The sequence below is a fragment of the Merops nubicus genome, unplaced genomic scaffold (genome assembly GCF_000691845.1).
Source record: "Merops nubicus isolate BGI_N331 unplaced genomic scaffold, ASM69184v1 scaffold1118, whole genome shotgun sequence".
In the NCBI taxonomy this organism is placed as follows: Eukaryota; Metazoa; Chordata; class Aves; order Coraciiformes; family Meropidae; genus Merops; species Merops nubicus.
In genome coordinates, this window is record NW_008627520.1 from 18,674 (window position 1) to 34,697 (window position 16,024).

Consider the following 16,024-nt stretch of genomic DNA (forward strand, 5'->3'; position numbering starts at 1 on the left):
AGGAATATTTATTTGACGCTGAAAGCCGCAGAGCTTCCATCAGTGCTTATTTGTGGACGCAGCCAAATGCCACTTGCAAGAAGCTTTAGAGGGACAGAGCCTCTATTTTTAATTAAAAAAAATAAAAAACCAACAAACCATTAAATTTGCCTAGCAGTGGATAAAGCAGGAGGAGGAAGATGCCAGAAGGAATGATGGTTTTCCTACAGAATTGTTGAAAAGTGGTTTTCTACCAGTTCCTTCCCCTCTTCCAGGTCCCCTTCTTTATTCCCTCAAGGAGAAAGGCAGCACTGACCATCCTAACGAGGTAGGACCCCACTACACCTCATTCTACCCTGTCCATGCAGACTCAGAAGATGGTCCAGCTCCTGCAACCTCATTTCAGGGCTGGGTTGAAAGCCAGGATGAGAGAAGGGAAGGGAGAAGGATGCTGCGTGGGAAACCTCCACCAGCACCAACCTTCTCCCACCAAATTCCTTCAAACTCTCACTGTGGAAGATGAATTTGCTGGCTAATTTTGTCCTGTTGTCCTCTGCTCTTTTCCTACCCGAGGACCACTTCATCAGCATGAGCCAACGAAGGGAGCAAACCCCAAGGTCCAGCTGAGTGTAGACTATGGGGCAAATCACAGCCAGGCACCAGACCTGCCCCTCAGCACCCACCAGCTGGTGAGGTTGGGTTTGGATGGCCTGGCCTGGTTCCTCCTCCCTGTGCCTCTATTTTATTTGGGGTGGGTCTTGGGTGTGTTTCTCTACCCCATGAGGAGTCCTCTCTTGGCTGCTACAGGCTGAATATGGGTAGAGAGACCTGGAGCTGGGTCTCCAAATCTCTCCCACTTGCTCTATGCAAAGTCTTACAACATCATCAGTCATTGAAGCAAATAGAGAGGCCTTTGTCCTGCTGGCCCTCCTCTAGCTGTTGAGTAAGGGGTGATAGAGGAAAAAAATTCCCTTGATCAAGAGTCTACTTTCAAAAAAAGGCTCAATAGTAGCTCCCAGCTGCTATTTTATAACCACACTCTGAGGTTGGGGTTGGTTTTATCCCTCCCACTTCTTCCTTTAGGGTTTTCCTTGCTGCTTGATTTAAATCCTCCTGACATTCCACCTATTGTGAGTCCTGTCCTCAGCTGAATAAACTACTGGCTGCCTTTTGCTCTCTGACTGCTTCCAGGAAAGGACACCCTGCGTGGTGTTCACAGGCTCGGAGTCGGGGGGGGGGATTTTGCCACGACATTTTCAGATGCAAAAAAAATCACAGCTTGCACCCACCTCAAATTAAAAATCACAGCTGTGTCACAAACACCCTCCTGAAGCCCTGCTGTCAGTCTGCATTTGCAGAAAAGCTCCAACCCCCAGCCAACAAACCAAACCCCTCTCTGATGCTGCCAACGAAACGCTCACAGAGCGCGACCGCTCAGCAGCGATCGCGGGGACGTCCCCCACAAAAGGAAACAGACCAGAAAAGATGCTCCAGAGCACCACGCTGGAGACAGCCTGGCTGTAGCGTGGGCCTCTGCAGCGCTGACTGGGGTGATCTCCTAGGCAGTGGTTTGAGTTGACACACGCTTTCCTGGTGAGCGAAAGCACCGTTACGCGCAATCCAAACGGGATTTCATGCACCTCAGTAGCTCCGTGCATGCAAACAGCTCTTAGAAGAGGAAGGGTAAAGGAGGAGAAAAAAACCCCAACAGCCAAATATTGCCGTTCTTCAACCTCATTGTTTTCAAGCTTGGTAATAAGCTGCTTTTTTTCCAGGAGATTATCCTCAAGTGGCACAACACGAGGCGATCGCTGAAGTGAGCTACGTGAGTGTCTCCGAGGAGAAGTGCAGCAGCCGGGGCTCGGGGCAGAGCATCCCCATCAAAAGCAGCTCTGCCCCTCCAAACAGCAGCCAGCCTTCAGCAACAGCCTGTTCACCACTCAGCAGTACCCCCAGCTAGCTCACCACGAGAGAATATAAAAGATTTGGGAGAGAAAGGTTCATTTCTCCATCAATCGCCGTGGTCCAGGAGCATCCATAGAATTACAGAAACGTTTAGGTTGGAAAAGACCTTTAAGATCATCAAGTCCAATCCTTAACCTAACTCTTCCAAGTCCAGCACTAAACCACATCCCTCAGCACCACATCTACATGACTCTTAGACACGCAGATGGTCTCAGCTGGCTCCGTGCTGAGAGCACCTCTCCCCAGAGCTCCTCAGAGATCTCATTTCAGACCTGTCATGGGAAATTTTATCCTGCGCCTGGAATCCTTTAGAGGCAGAAATAAATAAGTAAACGTGCCCCACATCCCATTGTCCTTCACCGCTGCACATCCCATAACTGCCACGGAGAACTGCATTTAAATGCAATCTGTACTTGTGAGCACACGTGCAAATGCAAATGTGCACAGAAGGTTAGAGAAGGACCCAGACCTCTCTCCCCCCGTGAGGGGAGACATCCGCACAGACACACAATATCCAGGCCTAAAACTATCCAAAGTTCTACCTGGATTTTAGGAAAAGAGATCAGTTCAGCAGCATTTGTTTTGCCTAAACAGATTTAAAGCAATGCATGGGGAAAACTGCTCCTAGGAAGCCAGCGACAGCCTTAGCAAAGCCAACCTGCTCCTTCCTCCTGCCATTCAAGTTCAATTTGGGTTTTACAACAAAGCACCAGAATTCAGCTGTTGCTCACTCGTGCACCTCAAGCCAACAGGCTCCGTTTTGCCTCCCAAGATGGGCAGGATAAGGCCCTTGCATGCTCTCAACATCCCACAATGTGACTCTTTGTGGACCTAGCTTTGCAGGACCAGCACCACCACCTCCAAAAGCTCCTAAAATCCTGCTCCTGCATCACACGCCCCCTCCCCTCCTCCTCCTCCTCTTGCCCCCAGAGCAATCACTGTTAAAGCACAGATAAGCAGAGCTGAGGGTTGCAAGAAGAGGTTAATATCAGCAATGTTCTTGGCAGGGGCAGAGCACTAGATGAGCTCCAGGTAGCAGGAATATTACCTTTTGTAATCATCACTTTATTAACATACAACAATCTTATTAAATCCCATCTAAGTGCTTATTTGGCAGGTTCAATAGAAAAGCCTTAATTGAGCTCATTTTAAATATAGCAACAACTGCTTACTCTGCTTTCTAAGAAGGTGTGAGCTTTCCTGGTGGCACCTGCAGCTGACAGCTTGTTAGTGAAGAAGGATGGGTTTTAAAGGGTGGATTTTTGCTGGTTTGGGCTTTTCCCAGGGCTTGGTTTATTTGAGGATACAGGAAGAGCTGGTAACATCAGTCCCCCAGGAAAGGCTTCCTCTGCCACCCAGGTGGGTCCAACCACCCATCTGAGATGCTGCCTCGCTACCAAGAGGCCCAAATGAGACAGGAAGCGCCATTTGTGTAACGAGCTGCCCGGTTCTTTGCTTAATGAAAGCTTCTGAGTCTGCCGGCAGCGAGCGTGCCAGGAGGGCTGAGAGCCTTGGCTGGACCTCTTTCAGCAGCCACAGCTGCAGCAGTAAATGGGCAGCTCTGTCGAGCCCCCCGGAGCTGCCCAGGGTGCCCGGGAGGGGGGATGAATGGCTCGCTTGTCTCCTCTGAAGGCACCACGGCTTCACCTGGTGCACGAGGGGCTTCTTCCGACCAGCCGGCGCCTCAGAGAAAGGGCCTATTTTAACTGGGACTGACCTGAATACCCATCCCTTGAAGGATGGGACTGGGGAGGAAGGCGAGGATTTAAATATCTGGATTCAAAGCCAAACCTTGACAGCTGGAAGCCCTCCCTGCTCGGATTCACCACGCAGGAGAGTTTGGCTGTAGCGAGGAGACAGAGACTCCCAAGTCCTGCCCATCCTTTTGGGTACCGGAAAGGCTTCATCCCCCCAGGACCACCTGGTGGTCCCTAAGGGTTGGAGCAGCACGTGGCCTCCATCCTGTGGCCAACGCATGGGGTGGGAGGTCACTGTACTGAAGAAGCCCACGCTTGTGGAGGACCCAGGGTCTTCTCCTCACCTTGATGCGTGTGCCGTGCAGGCTGGCGGCTCCCTTGCAGCTGCTGATCTTCTCTCCGCAGGTCCACCTCTGATTCAGCAGCTCACCCCGAAACTCATTTTCTGGGGAGGGGAAGAGGAACAGGGGGTCAGGACACGGAGTCAGCCCAGCACCCCGTCAGCAGCATCAACCAGAGGCAAAAAATGCAATATCTGTGCCCTGCCTGCGTGCTTTAGCAGCCATACAAACCTGCCAGAGGGTCTCCGTGTCCCAAGTAGGACCCCAGGGAACTATACCAAAGCCAAGAACCCCATCTGTGAAGGATTTAACCCTCAGCCTACCCCAAACACAACAATACTGCTCAGTTTGGTCCTCGGTTGGTCACTGGTGGGCTGGGCAAAGCAGCTGCCAGCACTGGCTGAGGAGCCTCATGGTGCCCACAGCAGCTGGCAAAGGGCTTCTCCCTTACACCTTCTTTTGAACTTTTGATCTTTCACAGTGTTTGCACATCTATAACAGTGGGTGGGACCCGTTAGCTGGGCACGTCTGAGAGCCAGGGTGGGATCCCCACGCAGGTTTCCATCACAGCTCTCCATGACAGGCAGCATTTTGGGAGGAGGTCATTATGGTGATAAACAGTGAAGGTGCAAAACGTGAGTCTTCAAGTTCAAACTCCCAGATACTGAGCTGCTTTGAGAGTATAGCAGAGGAGCCTCCACCTGAAGAGAAGGATTCTGGGAAATACACATTTTACAAGCAGATTCTTGGCACTTTCCCTTCCTCTAGTACAACACCAAAGTTCTCCAAGGGGCCAGCACCAGCCCTGCCACACACGGGTGGATGCAGCAGCTGGGCCAGCGTGGAGAAGCTGCTGTTGTTTCTTCTCCCAAACAGGCTCCCACACTTCCTTGACCTGATGTTTCTATCCTTGGGGTGATCTCTGAGGCAGGGAGAAGGCTACATGCTAAAGGCAACCTGTGGAAGGTAGGTGTTCCCAGCAGTGGATAACCTGCTGAGTGTGTAGAACTTCACTAACAGCTTTGGATGTGCTCTGCCACAAAGCAGCTTTTAGGAGAACACAGAGAAAATAGATGAGGAATTTATTCCCCCCCTGCCTGTGCCTGCTCTTGATCAACAGGATGTTACAGAATGACCAGTATGTCCCACAGTACTCTTGCAAAAAACGATTACTTTGAAAGACTGGGATAATTTGATCCCATGGTGATGTGCAATCCAACTTAGTGCCTAAGATAGATGACTGTGAAAGTCACCTTCATGTCTTTGCCCGAAAGCAGAGCTGTTCTGAAGCCAGCAGGGCAGCTGGCAGGATCTTCCTGGGTTCCACAGGAGAAACATCTATGTTGGAAACTCCACAGCAAACCTTGTCTGAAGCACTAGAGTCCAGCCTGGACCCACAGGAAAGACATAGGGCTTGGGAACAAAATCCAGGAGTTGTTGGAACATTATTCTGCTCTGAGGAAAGGAAAAGGGGGGTAAAAAAACACCAAATAAATAGAATAAAGATGTTTCTGTAGCACACCCTAGGACAGTAGAGCCTGCCTGCTTAACTGTGGCATCTCCCTGAGCATCCATTCTCAAGCAGCATGTTTTAGAGCTGGGATGTAGCAGGGGCAAGAGCAAAGAGTGACCTGAACTGTAGGAACAATGGACCCTGGATGTAAGATAACCCTAAAGATAACTCAGAAGATTTTTGAAAGGTTGAAAGGTCATGAGATTCAACCCCGAGGAGGAAGAAGTAGCAAACCACACATAGACACTTAATCTTTGGTCCCATTCTGTTCATGTGTGCCTAAATCACAGGCTAAGGGTGAGCTCTGGAAGCTGTTACAGTGAATCTGGCCCAAGATGCCAACTTGTCCTTGCCATGGGCCCCATCCCACCACCCCACATCTTCACCCCTGCGAGCAGGAGGAGGGGAAGGGGCTGCGTGCTGGGGTGAGGAGCCTCGCCCAGGCTGAAGGTGTTTTGGCCACACCAGCTCAGCACCTTCCTGCCCTCTCCTGTCCCTCTGCCCAGCACAGTTTCAGATGGCCAAGGCAGCTCCATCAACAGAGAATCAGATTTCCTCTGCTCTGTGCTGCTTCAACGCATCTGGTCTCCAGAGAGGATCAGCTTGCACTGCTGGCTCTGCCCTTTCCACCTCCCCTCTGGACTCTGGCTTCAGCAGAAATGCAGCTCACTGGTCATGTGAAGGACACTTTTTTTAACCCCTACCTGGACCCCCCAAGAGGGCATGCAGAATATTGGCCTAAGTGCAAGCTGTTGCCTGTAAGAAGGAGATTCAGGAGGCAACAGCACGTTCTGGGGTCCCCTCCTGGCACAGAGCTGGGACAGCCAAAGCTCACAGCCAGGAGCACTTGCATCCCCTGTGAAAAATAACCTAGGTGCTGAGCTGCTCCAAGAGATCACTCCCTGCCTGACCTTCACCTCCCAAAGGAAATCACCAGCTTTCTCCCACCCCCTCCATCCTCAGTACCCACCACCCAAGTCAGGGCTGGGTCACACACTGGGGTCCCTCAGACAGGCTGCTTTCCCCCAGTCAAAACATTGGTGATCATCCACCACCAAAACATCAGCATGCCCTCATCCAGGAGGTTCTTTCCCAAACCTTGACTCTATTTCTCACCGTTTCTCCTTCAGAAATAGCTACAGAGAAAGGTCAGCTCTGGACCAAGTGTTGAGAGTTGTACAGAATCCTGGCACAAAAGAGCCCATTGAGTGAAACCTTTAGGTCACCCTCATCAGCTCCAAATGAGATCTGGAAACCCAGGAGGGAGACCACACCATTGAGAGTGTTAATCAGACTTGGGTGTGTTCTACTTTGCCTTTCCAAAGAGAGAAGGAAGCATTGATTAACCAGAAAAAAAAAAAATTAAACCTTTCAAAGACCAGCAGAAAGGTGCCCCCAAAATAAACCCAACAAACCTCGTAGCAAGTTTGGGAGTATAGAAGATGAACAGACAATGAGGCAGGAGGCTGCAGGAGGGGGCTGGCAGCTCCCACACATGGCCTTCTGGTGCCAGGGGAGCCCTGAGCCCAGGCAGCAGCTCTGTCCTGTCTCTAAATCTCCACAGAGGTTACATCTGCTAGAGCAAAGTGATGAAGTGAGAGACACGTTCCTTGGAGAGAAGATGGGGGTGAAGGCTTTGTCTCCTCAGAAGATGCATCACTGCATATTGAAACTGAAAGGCTAGAAGAAAAACAGATCAGTCTTCATTTGCTCCCCCCAGGTGTGAGGACAAGGAAGAGAGTAAGATTTCTCCTCATCTTCTTCAGGCCCATTTTTCATGGGAAAGATGAACCTTGTGCTAACAAGGCAGCGAAGTGCTGAGAAGAGGCTGGGTCCTTCAGTGTCCCACCAGCCAACGGGGGCTCCCTCCTCACAGCAGAGACAGCAGCAGGGATCAGAGGGTGCCCTTTGCACCCCATCTTCCACAGGAATTCAAATTAAAAATGCCGAATATTTTACACCTTCTCTAACCTTCAGAAGCCACTCGTGGGTTCCTCCACCCCCTGCACTCTTGCTGACTGCCACCCCTGCACTCTGCAGCCCCTCGCCCACACATGCTGCCCTCTGTGGCCACCAGCCCCTGCCTGGAGAACACCCAAAACTGAATTGGCTTCCCTGCGTGGCTGCAAACCCCAGCAGTGCAACGAGGGCTCCTCTCCCAGCAGCCAACGTGAGTCTTGCCTTTGATTTGAGCCTCAGCCCGTGGCTGCAGCTCTGAATCCCCCAGACCCAGCACAGCCTGAAGCACAACTCATGGCCCATTTCTCCTGCCCAACCCTCGCCAAAAAAACAACTATTCTGAGCCCATCCCCAGTGTGAGCTCCAGCAATTCAGCTTTCACACACGCAGGAACTCAGCAGCTATACATCAGGATGCTTTTTTTTTCCCCCCAATATTAAAACCTCTGCAGGCATCAAAACCCACCAGAAAAGTAGAGCCCAACTACTTCATCAATTCCCCATTCTTCTGGTGCCAGGCGTGTTGGTTTAACCCCCTCTCAGGGCACAGAAATATTGTCTCTTGGATGCAATTATCGCCGTTTACTGTGGCACAGCTTCATTCAGTGCTGCAAATTTAACTTCCCAAACATGCATTTAATTTAAGATCTGATACCGGATGTTAATTGTATATGGCGCAGTAAACGACTGATCATTAAAACATAATAATTGAGGTTTAACAGCTGTGTAATAGATATTACATCTCGTACTGATCAGCAAATATGATTTAATAATCAGCTAGGGTGGGATGTATGGATGGGAGATGTAGCACAGCCAGCTAGGCTGAGGGTGGTCCTCGCTCCTTTGCTGACCTAAAGATGCTTTTCCTTCATGGGTTTGGAAAGGAGCTTGGTAACCACAGAATCCCAGCAGGGTGGGGTTGGAAGGGACCTCTGGGGATCATCTCATCCAACCCCCCTGCTCCAGCAGCTCACCCACAGCAGGGTGCCCAGGGTCACAGCCAGGAGGGTTTGGGATCTCTCCAGAGCAGGAGACTCCACAGCCTCTCTGGGCAGCTGCTCCAGGCTCTGCACCCTCACAGCAAAGAAATTTCTCCTCCTGCTCAGGTGGCACCTCCTGGGTTCCAGTTGGTGCCCGTTGCCCCTTGTCCTGTCACTGGGCACCTCTGACAAGTCTGGCCCCAGCCTCTCGCACCCCACCCTTTAGCTCTTGCTCAGTATTGATCAGATGCCCTCCAAGTCTTCTCTTCTCCAGGCTGAACAGCCCCAGGACTCAGCCTTTCCTGGGCACAGAGATGCTGCAGCTCCCTCAGCATCTTTGTAGCCTCTGCTGGACTCTCGCCAATGGTTCTTTGTCTCTCCTGAACTGGGGAGCCCAGAACTGAGCAGATGTTGAGCTTTGATGCTCTCACCTGGGGATCTTACCTGGACCCAACAGAGACCCAACAACTCACCCTCCCAGCAAGTTGAATTTTTGACCCCACGGCCCCAACAAAGACTCAGAGCTGCCCCATCCCCTGTGCTACCAAACACATGCTGCCACATCAAAGGTTATGGAATCTGGGATGCTTGCTCTCATCTTTTTTTTCCCCCTTCCCTAAAGGACAGGAAGGGTTTGATTTCAGCAGGATCACCCCTTTCTAGTGCTGTCACTGCCCAGTGGACACTTGCAGCACACTGTGTGTTGCTGACCCACTGAGCATCCAGCTCAACACCAGCACAGCTCAGAGGGGTTCACTGCCAACACCCAAGGACAACCCTGCTCAGACCCAGGGGTCTGAGGGTCCTCAGTCTGCAGAGGAGAGGATGGGAGCACCAAGGCTTCCCACACAAAGGGGAAGAGGACAGGTCATTGCTAGCATGATGCCACTCTTTCTCCACCTCCAGCCACAAGAACCTGCCTCTCTCCTTCTGCAGCACCCAGGGGCCAGCCAGCAGCCCAAGGGAGCATCCCCCTCCTCGGCTCCCTCCTCCAGCACTGCCTGAAGCACAGGTGACTCACATCCTCCTTCCCAGCCCCATGTCACCTCATCTTCTGGCTCATCTTTCGATGTCATCAGCTGCCACCTCTGCCCAGGCAGCCGAGTCAGCCCCTGTGTCAGCCCCAGCCACCTCAGCCATGCCAGCTCATACTTCACCCTCTGATACCTGGCACCTCGGGGTGCTTTGGAAGTCTCTTTGTTAGGTCCTTGATGGGAAAAGTGAATCATCCCTTTCTCACAGCCCTGAGACAGGTCATGGAGCAACTGGCTTAAGCAAAACAAGATTCAGGTTTCCCAAACACGAGGACATCATGTGATAGGAAGAGAAGAAGCACTAAAACGTTCTCCTTGGAGAGGAGGAGAAGCTCTCAGCAGTGAATAAAAGATCCATCAAGACCCACCATCACTTTGCCACGGGGCCCAGCATCCCCAGGCTGTCCTTCACCCAGGGCCCTCTCTCCATGCACACCAAGCAGCCACGAGGAGCTCTAGGGAAGGACCAACCCTTCACCCCGTTCCCCTGCACCATCCAAAGCCCTCAGCACACCTATGATGCAAAGGAAGCAAATGAGGGTACAGCCTCTCCTCCTCAAGAGCAATATTCATGCTCCAGTGTTCACGGCCAATTAATAAGAGTTTTTATTAGAGTCTTTTTTCTTTTCCTACAAAGTGGCAGAAGAACGCTACGGGGAGCTGCAGAAGGTAGAAAAGAAGGTGGCTTTCACCTTCCACCCTTGTATCACTGCTGTACTCTTCAAGAGAGGAAGAAATGCTCCTGCCCACGGTAGCACTGCTGTCTGTGCGTGGTTCTGAAGTATATTGAGCAAAAAAAGACCCTTTGGGGCTTGCAAGGGCCAAGACAACCTAAACATCAGGAAAAAAGTCTTTAATGTGACAGAGCCCTGGAGCAGCTGCCCAGAGAGGCTGTGGAGTCTCCTGCTCTGGAGAGATTCCAAACCTGCCAGGATGTGGCCCTGGGCACCCTGCTGTGGGTGAGCTGCTGGAGCAGGGGGGATGGAGGAGATGATCTCCAGAGGTCCCTTCCAACCCCACCATGCTGGGATTCTGTGGCAACAGCAGGGCCTAGAAAATCTCTCAGACAGTGCTGACCTCCTCCAAAATCAGAGCAAGACCTGAGCCATGGGCATCTCTGCCTGTTGCCTTCACCCTGCCAGCCAACAAGAGTTGCCCAAATCATGAGTTTTCCTCCTGCAACAGCAGGAACTTCATAGGAACCTACTGATTCATTCCTCTCCAAACCTACCTGACCCTGAACAAAAAAAGAAAATCATTTCTTTAAAATAACCAAGTTATCATGAGTTTATCAGGAGTGCCAGCATCCCCTTCTCTGCCAGGCTCATCCACACCCCAGCCAGGTCTTGCCACCAGCTCCACCTCCAGCCTTTTGTGCACATGGAGGGAGCCCTGCTCAGCAGTGCTCAGGGCGTGTGTGCAGACAGGCGTGGGACACAGGAGAGATCTCCTGGACACGGGCTGCTGCTGCTGCTTTCTTCTTGTACGTTTCCCTCATTATTTCACCCTCATTTGGCTTTCCTGGTACCTTCTCTATTCAAGAAAAGCCAAATGCAAACCCGCGTCCCTTCATCTCCGACACGGCAGCTCACTGCTGAGAAAATAATATAGATGTAACTTCCAGCATCACACACTTTCTTTTCCATTTATATGCAAATGCTGACCTTTCACCCAAGCTGTCTCAAAGAAGTATTCCCTTAAAAATGCAAATAGCACGTTGCAAGCGGTTCCTCTGGCTGAGCCTTTCTTATATTATTATTATTATTATTTCTTTTAACCTCCCCAGCACTGTAAAACACAACTGCTCAACTGCACCCGGGTCATAATTACTTTTCACTCTGAATCCAAACCCTCCACGGAGCCCACGTGTGGAAACACCAGCAGGAGGATTCAGGGCAGATGGATTTTTTGAGGTGGTTTTGGATCAGCCTTGTCTCGGGTCAGTGGGAAGGAAGCGGCTCCGAGACACATTGCTGCTGAAAGGAACCACCCAACGTCTTGGGATGAGGTTACAAGAGCATCTTCTGTCCTGTAACACCCTTCCCATGGTGCTGCTGATGCTGAGGAGGTCTCGAGAAGGAGAAAAACCCCTGAATAAGCTGAGGAGGTTTGTATGAGGTGAGCACAGTGGGTACAAGGAGCATGTCCACTGGCACGTGGATGTCCTTCCCCATCTGAGGTGGGCTGGGAAGACCTTCAGGGTTGTGTGTGCGTGTGCACAGTGTGTCTGTCCTGTACAAAGGGGCTCTGGGGCAGCGTTAGGACTCCTGGGGCTGAAGATGGACAGTGGGAAGGGTGGTTGAGCAAGAGGCCGGTGGAGAAGCAGCCACAATGAGATGATGAATGCAGAGGAACAAACCAGATGGGGAAATTTCAGCTCTGAGACCTCCCCTAGTTCACCTCTCCTACTCCCAGCTGTTGAGAGAAGGGTTAACCTCCAAGGAGAGCAGTGTGGTGATGCTTCCACCTACGCTGTGGCAGCAGTCCCAGCACCAGCAGCAAACATTTACACAGTGTGTAGAGAAAGAGTAAAAGAAACAAGCAAGATATGATCTGATCTTCCCTCTGTCACTTTAGTCACCTACAGATTTAGCTGCCAATGACTCTTTAGTTCATTCTGGGCTTCAAACCTTCAGAGATGCTCCAGTATGGACTGTCATGGCTTGAGTGAATCTGAAGCTGCTCCAGGACCTTACTCAGAGCCCCACAAGTTCTAAACCATAAAAGCTGCAAACCCCCCACCTTGCTGGGCACACCAACTTGTCTGAGGGACACAAACCCTGTTGCCCCAGCACGGGGCTGGGGGCCACCACCCTCTTGAGCCAAGGATGTTGATTTCCCAGAGGGAGCTCATTACCCCGTGTGACTCCAGGTCAGGCAGAGGAAGGAGAAGCTGCCTGGAAGAGCTGAGGAAGAGGCTGGCAGCGCCTCTGACGCAAAGTTAGATGACTAAGTGGGCTCCTTCCCAGCTGCCAGCTCGTTTTGATGACATTCAGCCTTTCCTCTCCACTGCCACAGAAGAAGTCGACGCGTAAGCGCGTGTCACACGGAGTCAGAAGCAATAAGGCGTAAAAGGAGGTGAGATCATCGTGCAGCAACAGCTCCCCTGGGGTCAGAGGCATTGCCAGCACTCAGCCCCCCACCAGCACCCCCCTCCTGGCACGGGCTGGGTGCTCATCTCCCCCTAGGGGCTCCCGGGCCAGGGGCACAGGGATGCTGCCCGCCGTGGAACGAGGCAATGGGGCTGCCCCTTCCAAGGGCTTTGGGAAATAAGAGCCAGCACAGCTCTGCCAGCCCTAATGCTGCAGCTCCCCCTGGGATTATTGCTGCTCAGTCAGGGGGCTGCTGGGCACCAAGAGCTTGAAAAGAAGAATTGTCAAAGATGTTGAGTTTACAGCCCTGCTGGCACCTCTCTTAGGTGCTCCCCTGGACCCCGTGTAAGTGAAGTTAAATTGAGGTTGGAGGCACCCCCAGTTTAACTTCCTACGGCAGCCTGAGCTCGCCTCTGTTGTGGGGACAATGAGAAGGGATGGGGCAGCACCTGGGTGCCCCACACTGCTCAGCCAGCAGCTTTCAGCCCCACTTCCAGCCGCTGGCAGGGGCTGAGCCCACTGCACCAGCTCTGTTTTGTCTCCACAGCAAGTCAGGAGCAGGGAAAGCCCCAAGACCCCAGCACTGAGCTCCCTTCAGCCAAGGATCACCTCGTACACTGGAGCAACCTGGTCTAGTTGAGACCTTGAGCAACCTGGTCTAGCTGAGAGGCATCCAGGGACATTGGATTGGGTGATCTCTAGGCTCCCTGCCACCCTAACCCATTCTATGATGCTTCTATGACCCTGTCCCATAAATGGGAAGTTCCTCTCCCCTCCAAATCCAATCCTCCCCTTTCCAACGGGGTGTCCTTGCTCTCCTCAGCTCTCCCTGCTTGGTAGGGAAGCAGCCAACCTGCCAGAGCCACTTTCCCAGCAGGGCAGCAACCGACCTCCCCGGGAGCCAGGAAAGCTGCTCTGTGGTGGGAGGGCGCCCAAAATTCCTGGGAGATGCAGGAGACAAGCTGACAACTCCACTCTCCTCCGAGACCCCGCAGGCAAAGTTAACTGTTTAGGCTGTCATTTTTTTTTAAAGCAACAACATTGCTCCCAGGCACTTTCTTTGACTTCTTTTTTATTTTATTTTATTAAATAAAAACCCAGAGCAGCTCTCTCCAGAAGGCTATTAATCCTCTCCTGTCACTTGTGCTCTTGGAGAGAGCGTTTCTCTGGGCGAAAGCAGCGAGTTGCTCACTGACTAATTATATCAAAACATTGAGGGCAACAAACCAACCTTTAACTCCACTTGCCAGAAGCTCACTAGATGCAAAACTTCCAAATCATGGAGGAGAAACGTGTACAACAGGAGAATCTGGGGCTTCAGCCACGCTCGTGGCCACATCAGCTTTCAGAGGCATGAACTTTCTCCTTCCTCTCTGCAGAGCCACTCAAGTTAGGCTAACTTTGCCCAAGATAACTTTACCCAGAATATCTCCTGCCCAAGGCTTTTTATTTCTTGCAAATCAAGGTTTTCTGTCTTTACCAAGGAAGTGAATACTTTATTTCCTCTCATTCCTGCACTGGGGTTTCAGATATGGAGCAAGGATTAGACACGTGTCACCCAGGAAGGCTCCTGCTTAGTCTTCAAGCCCCATGACAAGACAGTTTTCAGAAGCTCTTGGCTGAAATGAGGCAACTTTTCTCAAAGCCCATCTGACACCTTCATTCACCCCAGCAGCAGCCTCCTCTGGGGACGCAGCTTCACAGATCAACCCCATCCCTGCTCCAAAACTTTCCCCAGACATTCAGCCAACTCTAGGCTTTGACTTCTCTTCCCCATCACCCCACCTTGCCAGTGGGAAAAGCCAGTGCCAAAAGGCAAAAGCCCAGTTCTGTATTTAGGTGCTAAACTTGATGTTCTTCCACAAGGGTTTGGATGTCCAAGAGCAGAAATAGGTCCCTCAAACCCAAGCTTTGGCCCCCAAACCCATGGCTGCCAGAAATGCGTCACCTTCCACCCCCAGAGCTGCCTCTCTTGGGCTGGAGAGCACCAGGGGAAGACTCTGAAATGTGGCTTAACCAAAAGCAGCTGCTGGGGAGGTTTCTCCACACTATGTGGGTGTTTCTACACACAGGTAATTGGGTACTCATCACACAACTTAACAAGCTGCACTCAGGGACCCTGCCAAGCACAAGCCAGAATTATTCAGCATCAAATTGTTGGTTTCGAGGGATCCATTCAAAAAAAAAAAGAGAAATTCAAAAGTGCTCAGAGTGTCACCTGGAGGTTTTGCCAGCAATACCTTGTGTTTTGAAACACCATCTGCATAAAAGCTCCCCCAGAGCCATCTCTTGTACCTTATAATAACATTCACCAGGGGTTCCTCCTAATGCAAGGTTTGAATCCGTCGCTGCTGAAGGCTCCTGGGGAGCAACTCGAGCTGCTGCTCAGAGGCAAGGACAGACCTCAGCAACTGCACCCAGGAGAGGCAAGAGGCTTCCCCAAAACCAGGCACAGACCTGGCTGGGTGATGCCACGTGCTTGCCAAGGGGATCCAGGAGAAGGAACGAAGCAAACCGAGTCCCTGCTGCAGTTTGTGTTTAATTAGAGGCAAAGCAGCTTACGCAGCACTTTGGGCAGCATATTGTCTTACAGCATATTGGATATTTGTATCTTAACAGCTCGACATCGATTTCTTTTATGTAAAGGAAGAGGAGGGGGGTAGAGAACAGCGTGCCCTAAGTTGTGTGAGCTCTAGAGAGACACCCGCACGCCTTGGACTAATGTTTGGAGTAATCAAAGGCGTGAACTCATGTATTATGGATGGGAACGAGAGTTTGCAGCCTCCTGCAAAAAGGAATCTCCAGCCTTTGGTATTTTGTTCGCAGGCTGGCACCATATGGCTCTCCCCTGCTGATATTCTTTCACACCAGAACTTTATGTTCAGATGCTTTAGTTAATATTTTACCCAGCGAGCATAAACAAGATGCAAAGATTGCAGGCGGCAGCAACCTTCTCCTAAGCCATATACCCATGGTAATAGTGGGGGCTTCTTGCAGCAACTACATTACCCAGCACATTTTTCTGGGGTTTTTGCCCTTCATTTTAACTGCCTCAGCATCAAGCAAAACACAAGCAGCAAACCCAACAAGGGCATTTTCACTCCCTACTTTGTTCTCTGCCTGGTCCGAGGTAGCAGAGGAGCTGCACCCACAAGTTGTGTTTCTGCACAACTTCAGGCTGAATCTCTGCTTGATTTTCATTTTGGACTAGATTTTATCTCAGGAAGGTAGAGCTGCCTCTTCTCTGCTCCTGAAGCAGGGATGGAGCACCAGGCAAAGCTCCTGGGAAGCCTCACCCAAGCTCTGGCAGCCTAAACTGGCCAAGATACAGAGCATCCAACTCGAGGGGCTTTACAAGTTGCTTTTCCCCCTACTCCACCCCAAATTAGACCCAGAATCACTTTGGAAAACTGCAGCTTGGAGATTTGGCTCTAAATATTACATTTAAACTCCCTCCACCCCCCC

At 51.3% G+C, this 16,024-nt stretch overlaps 1 protein-coding gene across 1 annotated transcript in view; it reads right to left on the bottom strand.

Annotated features, from left to right (window-relative positions):
* The window catches only part of LOC103778717 (myelin transcription factor 1-like), a gene marked incomplete at its 3' end in the record, with an annotated part of 22,217 nt that extends 18,139 nt beyond the window's left edge, over positions 1-4,078 (bottom strand). Inside the window, exon 1 of the mRNA XM_008946319.1 lies at positions 3,986-4,078. The remainder of the gene's footprint in view (positions 1-3,985) is intronic.
* Positions 4,079-16,024: the final 11,946 nt, after the last annotated feature.